At 40.6% G+C, this 7,651-nt stretch overlaps 1 long non-coding RNA gene across 1 annotated transcript; it reads right to left on the bottom strand.

Moving 5' to 3' along the window:
- Positions 1–2,858: 2,858 nt before the first annotated feature.
- On the bottom strand, positions 2,859–7,153 carry LOC119808759. The gene is made up of 4 exons (XR_005284560.1): positions 7,024–7,153; positions 5,999–6,055; positions 5,000–5,121; positions 2,859–2,990 (listed from the first exon to the last, which is right to left on the bottom strand). It is a non-coding gene; the product is annotated as an uncharacterized LOC119808759 (long non-coding RNA).
- Positions 7,154–7,651: the final 498 nt, after the last annotated feature.

Genomic DNA, 7,651 nt, shown 5'->3' on the forward strand with positions numbered 1-7,651 from the left:
ATTATCTACTGGCACATCTTAATGATTCTCATTTAACTGGTTGTGACAAGCTCTCTGAGACACCCTTGAATCCAAGGATATATAGTCTGGCTATAACCTATATGACCAAGGGTCACATCCTGGAATGAGATTTGGGGACCTGAGGAAGAGAAGAACTCAGTCATATCTACAGGTCATATATATGTGATAAAATAGTTGGAATTTGTTATGTAGTCGTAGGATGATAGTAGCGTGACATCCTTTCACAATTTGAAAGTTCTTACCCAGATTCAGTACTGGAAATTCCCATGTGCACTCCCTCATTCCACGTAAGCCCTTTCAAACCCTGGGAAGCCTGGGAGTGCTGTTGTGATGAGAAACCTTCCTTCTACAGTTGATGGCTCTAGAATATATAAGACTATGCACTACGGGGCATGTCTATGCAACTGAACTGAAGATCTTCTGTCTGTGATGGCAGCACCATGTCCTAAGCTAGTGTAGAGGACTGGGGAAAAAGGAACAAAATTACAAAATCAAATGAACACAAGTATTCATCTCTCAGTGCTTCGTAACTACAGATGCAACGTGACCTGGTGATGGATTATGTCATCCGAATCTGAGCAAAACACCCCGCCTGGTTGCTTTTGTCAAGACAAGAAGAAAAGTAACCAATACAGTCAGTCTATGATGAGTTGCAGCCCAACTGAGCTCCATAGTGAGAACCTGTATAAAACCACCAAACAACAACAACAGCAAAAATCACCCCAACACACACACAGCCCACAAGACAAAACAAATACCAATTATTTGCCAGCTACTGGTTTATCTGGTGTGATGTTCTCTAGTTTTTTAAAAACACAAATATTTCAGGAACAAGGAACACATTAAGCCTTATTAGTTGTGTACATATTGTTTTAAACACATATCTAGTCTTATAGTTAGGGTTTCTATGGTTGTGATAAAACACCATGATCAAAGACAACTTGGGGAGGAAAGGGTTTATTTTGTTCCCAGTTCCTAGTTCATCATTAAAAACAGTAAGGGCATGAACTCACACAGGGCAGGAACCTGGAGGCAGGAGCTGATGCATAGGACCTGGAGAGATGCTGCTTATTGGTTTGCTTCTCATGGCTTGGTTATCTTTCTTTCTTATAGAACACAGGACCCTCTCCCAATAGGCTGGGCTCTACTCCATCAATCACTAATTAAGAAAATGACCTACAGCTTGATCTTATGAATGCATTCTCTCAATTGAGGTTACTACCTTTCAAGTAGCTCTAGCTTGTGTCAAGTTGACAACCTGAGCCAATACATCTAGGCTTTTCTGGAGGTAAGTTTGGGATGACAGAGAGTACTACCTTGGTAGGATTAGGATTCTAAAAAGGCTTAAGAGAGGAGATTCAGGAATAAAGCAGGATTCTGGATCTCATCAGAGGTTTTTAACAGGTGACAAAGTCACTGTCCATGGATTCATGTTCTGGAAGGAGATCTGTACTAAGTTCTAGGGTCATGGGGGGCATTCTGCTCATTGGCTAACACTTAACTGCCTCCAGCTACTGAAGGCCAGCACTTATACAAGGTACCTTCAGTCTAGCAACAGAGGAGAAATAAAGGATTATTTCACTAGAGATGAGACTGCATTGGCTTAACAGCCCTTTCTGGGTTACCCACCCATCATAGTCTGAGAACATCTACTTCCTAAGGACTCTGTTATGTGCATGGTCTGTTTGGCCTGGGATGCACTTTTCCAATATGTGGCCTCATCTCCTGTGTCTCTGTTCTACTCTCAGTGCCTCCAGCAACTCAAACGTGAAGAAGCCCCTGGCAAGGCAGAGTTGTGGTTTCTAACCTGGATGGTACTACAGGCTTTAGGGACCTTGCTACCTCAAAGTGGAAAGAGCTCTTGGACAATTATTTTTCTCTCTCCAACAAGTTTCCTCACTCCTGTAAAAAGTGTTACTGAATGTAGCTTGCCAGGTTTTTCCACTCTCATCCATCTCTTAACCTCAGCACTCCACCCTTTTCTCTTGATGCCATTCATATATTCTTTGACACAAGTAGTCCTGCTCCAAAGATAAGCTTGAATAACCTTCCATTCATGTAAAGAATCATTATAAGCCAAATCAGTAATGCAAAAAGTGGTTGAATTCCAATGACAACGCAAAGCAATCTGTTCTTGTAAAGATAAATATTTATTTCCCAACCATCCCACAGTTTGCTTAAATACATCAATCTCAGTCTGAAGTCGAGCATCTATTTGAGCTTGCTATATCCAGAGTTCATGAGAGTCTTTATGCCATTGCTCTACAAAGTGTTTTGTCTGCAAGGACGTATGTAAAGCAATAACAGCCACAGAAGCAGTAGCAACAACAGCAATAAGGTTAAGAAGTACAGCCATTAGTATACCTAACATGCACTTTGTTCTTTTCAATATCTTTTTGAAGAATTCTACAACAATATGATCTAGAGGATTTTGAGCCCAAGAATGACCCAAGTTTACAGGCAGCCAAATATGTGTACGCTGCTGTAATATCATAAATGATTGTTTATGAGGATTAAACTTAGCAGAGGAATTAATGAATACAATTGACAATCATAACAATTCCAATTGTAAACTTAATTCTTCCAACTAAAAATACATATGGTAGTGACACACAAGCAGTAACATCAATACTTTTAGACAAGATAAGTCTAAGTAGAAGCAGATATTGCTGTTCCAATAAATAAGACATTAAAAAGCTGAGCAGGTTTTAAGGCTGTTACGATCTTCCAAATATGCATCTGAATTGCATCAGGGGCTGTGAGTAAGGCAATGCCATTATCACTGATTCCTCCATCTCCCCATGCCAGGAGACAGCTTCCACTTATCATTTCATTCTCGGCTTGATTCATTCTGTCCCCAAACTGGTGGTGGTGGTGAAGACCGATGTTGTCGAGGTCGCTTCCATGAATATAATTGTACTGTGGCCAATATTGGAATATCTTCTTTGGGAGCCATGGTGTCAGTCATCCTGCAGAGAGACAAGACCATTCCTTTTCCCATCCACCATTAGCAATGTAGGCTGCCATTCAGTATCTACGGCAAATTTCCAACATTTGGGGTATAAGCAAAGTATTTCTCTGCTCTGGTTACAATATCCCCTTGGGGGCAAACTTAAGAAATTTAATATGAATTAATGTAATGTTGCCCTACTTCTTCCAAAAATCTCACATTAATTCCATACCAAATACTTCCTTTTTAATTTTTTAATTTGCTGTTGAGCTTTAAAGCATGATTACCTTGTCAAAATGGAATTTTATATTGAACATGTAGACGATTAGCATTAGTATGCAAAAGATGTAAATGTCCACGGTCCTCTTGAACAAAGGAAAAAGCTACCAATGTTCCCCTTGAGCATTTCCAAATTTTCAAATGTCAGATCTCCAGACAAATTTGTATGTGATCATAGGTTATACTCTATTCAAGAAGAATTTTTAAATATACTCTTTAACTATTTTTAATTTTGTCTGAGCTTCTTTGATAAGAAACTGATTTGTTCATATCCAAAGCATTTTAAATCTTTTAAATTTTTATTTTCCTTTTGCAAATTATAACAATGGTGGCCATAGTTTCAGCAGCCAATTAGTTTTCTACTTTTAGATAGAATATATCTTTTCATACCTTCCTATAGCTATTGATATTTCCTAAACCGATAGCATAACTCATTACAACCCTCACTGGCATTTTTATATGTTTGGCATATTTAGTTGTTTCTTGTTTCTTCTCCAATTACATTTTTTTATTGTTTGTTTTAGTCTAGCCAGGAATTCAATATTAGGCTTATTAGATTTCTGGATAACTTTAATCCAAGAACCACAGTTCTCTCCCATGCTTCCATGCCTATTTCTCTCACAGTTATTCATGTATTTCAACTGGGGTATTAGCCTGCTGATTAGGGTCATCATAAGCTCCACTTGCCTGTTAACATAGGAAAAAATTAATGCTGGCTGCATTAATTTGCGCCTTCTCAACACAAAATTAAAGAACCCATATTGGCCATTGCAAATATTTAGACTCCTTTTTTGTCTAACTTACCTTTTAGTAATATTTTCTCTCCTACCCCAATAACATTGGCAATTACAAAATCTTAATGCCTCTAAAGCAAAAATTTATTAATTCTAGTTTTAAAGAGGCAGTTATAGCGACCTTTCTTGGTCCAAATTCTTAATAATAATCTTTAAGACCTCTCTGACTATTATCTTTTCTCATCTATAAAACATCTTTAATATACTCAAAAAATGACCTTTTAATTTTAACCTTTACCCCTCGTGCCTTGAATGCATGTTTAATTTCATGTTAATGAATTGCTTGTCCCATAATCGTTGTTCTACTTAACGAGGTTCAGAAGACACCTCTTAATTATACACACATTAGGTGCCACTTTGCCCCGATCCACGTGTAAGTCAACGGGGACTCTAGAGGGAGAGAGAATGGGATGAGACAAGAGACACAAGAGATGGAGACAAGACAGGATTCTGATCAAGTCTCATTCATTCATTTTTTTTTCTGATCAAGTCTTGTTTATTCAAGGGAATAATACAGGTAAATATAGGGTAAGGGAAAGGAGGAAATTCTTCCTGTGTATATGGGTAACTAAACAACTTACTAGACAAGTTCTTCTTGTGTATATGGGTAACTAAACAACTTACTAGACAACCTAACCATGGTCTAATGGTCAGGTGGAAAGTCCCTAACTGCAACAGGCAGAAAAGTCAGAATGTTCAGAACATGGGAACAATGGAGCAATAACTCCCAAAAGAGTTTGTATTTGACAGATCAGAACAGCAGGAGAAGCCAAGCACAACAGGGTGGTGAAACTGATCCAGGGAGCAGTAAGTCTCCCACATAGCAATTCTTTATTGAGGTTAAGGTCTGCTATCAAGTGAACTGGAGGCTCAGACTGTCTGTCTGTCTCCATTTCTGTTTCCCATGACCTCAATGCTTTTAATTTCATGGAGTCTCTGGATATCCAGTACTCACTAGGGCAATACTGGAGACGTTTTATCAGTAGTAGTGCCTCTTCTTTTTCTTCCTCTTCTTTTTTATGATGACAACATCTTCATCTGATGATTCAGGTGGGGCTAGGAACAGCACATTGAGCACTAGGGACAGAGGAGGAATAGGTTCAAAATAGGGAAGGAGTTGTGGCACAAAGCTCTGCGACATTGTTGGGTATTTCTTGCAGGGATCAAGTTAACCACAGTGAGTGGCTGCTACCACACATTCCAACGTCCATGCTATCAAGATTGTTTGGAACAGTTTTCGACTGGCTTCTATTTATAAGTTTCGAATGTTCCCATTGGGTCTCCTCTCCCATGAGAAGCAACACTTTGCTTGCTAACTGTGTTGTCCTTAGCAACCCTGTTTCCACTCTCTTCAGCTCCCTTGCTTTCCTCAGTTAGGCAAGAACAACACCTTCACACAAGGAAAGGTGTGGACCATATGACCTATTGAGACTCAACTATGTCTTACCAGACATACTTTGCAATGGAGAAAGACCCTCCCCTACTGCGGGGGTTGTATAGAAGACATCTGGGGAATCTAGTGCCCTTTGACTCAGCAGAGGCAGGTGACAACTACACTAAACAGACAGCTCAGAGGACAGAACACATAGTCGGACCTGGCAAGGTGATCTGATGAGACAGGACATGAGAGTGAGGTTCAGACATAGAGATGATAATCCAGAGAGGACACAAGAGAGAAAATACAAATGGCCATGCACTTTAAATCCTGGGAACTTACACACCCATTACGAACTCGGAATGTCTGAAAAGTGTCCCAGATCCATCCTCAAGTACAAGGTCAGAAGCTCCAAGATAGGTATCAATGTGTCCTTTGACTCATTTACCCTAAATGCCAGTCTAGTGTGAGGAGCACAGGCTGGAAATGGGCTTACATACATCCTTCCCTCTATCCCCAAACCCAATGACACCTTACCCACATGACAGAGTAGACCTAGAATGCAATGCAGTTACATACCAGGAGTTTCAGTGCTAGATTCCTTTCTGACCTCCCACTGCTGTACTTCAAAAGCATCTGGAAGAAAGTAAACAGAGTGGGTCATTCGCTTTTGCCTACAGAAGACACATCATAGTAGATCACACCAGATCGGCATCAGCTTTCCATTGGTTCACTGACATCTTAGGTTACAGAAGGTGCAGTGAAGCCAGCCTACTCACTCTGCCATCCACCCATACCTTGCCCTCTATATAAAAACTGAATAGAAACATGGAGGTACTGCTGCAACTCCTGCAGAAACAGTCAGAAGAGGATTGGCTTCTTCTACATTACTGGGCCCACACTACGAGAACTTTGTACTCAGGTCCATGCCATTGACTATAGAGAGCTGTGCTCCACTGACAGTGCCTTCAATCATAACTAACCAATCAAAACTCACCGTAAAAACCAGATGTCCAACTGACAGTTCCTTCTATCATAATTAACCAATCAAAACTCGCCGTCAAAACCAAATGTCTACTTTTCCCAGAACACATCAGAATATACACAATTTCCAAGGAGAGGTACTAATTACAGCCAAAAGCTAGGAGCTTTGGCAGCAACAGAGGCAGGAAGGATGGGTGTCCTGGTAAAGACCATATTTATTTATTTTTAAGTTTATTCATTTGTATTGCTAGCATATGAATGAATGCCTGTATACCACATGAATGCAGTGCCAGCCAAGACCAGAAGTGGGCATCAGATACCCTGAACTGAGTTACAGATGGTTGTAAGTAGCTATATGGGTGTTGAGACTCATATCTGGTCCTCCAGTCATTGTTCTTAATCAAAGAGCCTTCTTTCCCACACCCCCAGATCAGCTTAATTGGCAGGGGGTTTGGTGTGCTTTGCTCTTACCCCTTTTTGAACCATTATGCCTGGAAGGAAAAGCACACAGTCTCCATCTCAATGATAACTTTCCCATTGCCTCAGCTTGCCAAACAGAATGTACAACCTGCATGCTTGATCCTCTCCTGTCGATTTCAACTGGGCATGCTGTTACTTACCTGGAAAACATTCATTACTATCAAAGTTTTGCTGATCTTCTGCATCGGTGTCTCCCACTTGGGCTATGTCTGCAAGAACATTAGGACAGAGTGTACCAGGGGAAGCCACACTGGATCACACAAAATTAACCCCAGTTCTACTTGAGATTTTCCATGGAGTCTCTACCACAGAATTATTTCCTCTCATTTAACCTTCAACTTCCCTTCCCAACAAGAATTCTGAGTAAGGCTTCTCAGGAATGAAATACCAAGGTATTTCCCGAACAAGGGAGGGAGTTCAGATACTTACAGCTTCCTACCATGGTGGAAACCATCTGTAATTATAGAAAAGAAAGTACTGTCAGAATTGGGCTTTTTTGTACACTCCACAGTGGTCTGGCTTTCTCTGGATGGCTTAGAGAACAAAGGGCGGGCATACAGCTCCACTGGTGCTGCAAATGACCCCAGGAGAGATGGAGCGAGCCTTTCCTGCACTGTACTTCCCAATTTCACTAACACTGCAAGCACACAATCCTTAATAGAACAGGGAGTGTCATTTCTGCGGAAACTGCTTTTATGATTCAATCTAATGGAAGTGATGATGTCAACAACACCAAAGAGCTGGACACCCACTGGCTGGAAAACCACC

The sequence above is a fragment of the Arvicola amphibius genome, chromosome 3 (genome assembly GCF_903992535.2).
Source record: "Arvicola amphibius chromosome 3, mArvAmp1.2, whole genome shotgun sequence".
Taxonomy (NCBI): domain Eukaryota; kingdom Metazoa; phylum Chordata; class Mammalia; order Rodentia; family Cricetidae; genus Arvicola; species Arvicola amphibius.